Genomic DNA, 899 nt, shown 5'->3' on the forward strand with positions numbered 1-899 from the left:
ACGAACACTTGTTAGCCATGTCTAAATCGATACGATTATATGGATTTCTCGTGCAGCCGCTAGATGACGTTTATTTAAGGAGTTGTGAAATACGGAGGAAGAAACAAATAAATTATATGTTTTCAATGTTTTTATGATCACAACGGTTTGCTATCATTTACTGCTTGAAATATTAATGTCTTCCTACAGATAGTTTTTAAGTAATAGTTTTTAAAGTTTAACGTTCTATAAAAGTTTTACACTACTGTTTATATTGTGGGTACTTGCGTGTTCATCAGCTGATCGTCAGCTGTGTGATTTTTGAATTGTTTGTTTATTTCACATTACACTTAGATTTAATTGTGATAACACTGTGACACACACTTCATGTAAGTAACTTTGAAAATTTACACTTTTTATCTTCGATTACTAGAATAATAAATTATTAACTTAAAATACGTGAGAGCTAGCTGTCACTCCAGATGACTTTTAATATTGGCATGACAATAACTTATATTATAACTTAAGGCAGAAGGTAAGGTAAGGACTTAAAGGTAAGTAGAGAGTAAATAGATCAATCGACTTGGTATTACATGGATCTCACAACTTTTTACGGTAGAGAAACTGAGCTGCGAGACTTGGGCTTTTTTTACAGGATGGTTTTGATGATAAATGGTATGAATGGATAAATATTATCTGTGACCACCATACGTATTGTTTAATTTTATATAACGAAATCATTCAACAGCTAGTTCCACGTCGTCAAATTAATTAAAGATTCAATTTAAAATGAAGCAGTCCCGATTTAACAAGATTAAAATTAATAAGCGAGCGTGCAGCGTAAATAAAGCGCTTTGTCTACGCTCAGGGAGGCTAAGTGACTTTGAAATGAGAGCAAGTCTTTTCCTTGATATTTATTA

Source organism: Zerene cesonia, chromosome 12, assembly GCF_012273895.1.
Source record: "Zerene cesonia ecotype Mississippi chromosome 12, Zerene_cesonia_1.1, whole genome shotgun sequence".
Classification (NCBI taxonomy): domain Eukaryota; kingdom Metazoa; phylum Arthropoda; class Insecta; order Lepidoptera; family Pieridae; genus Zerene; species Zerene cesonia.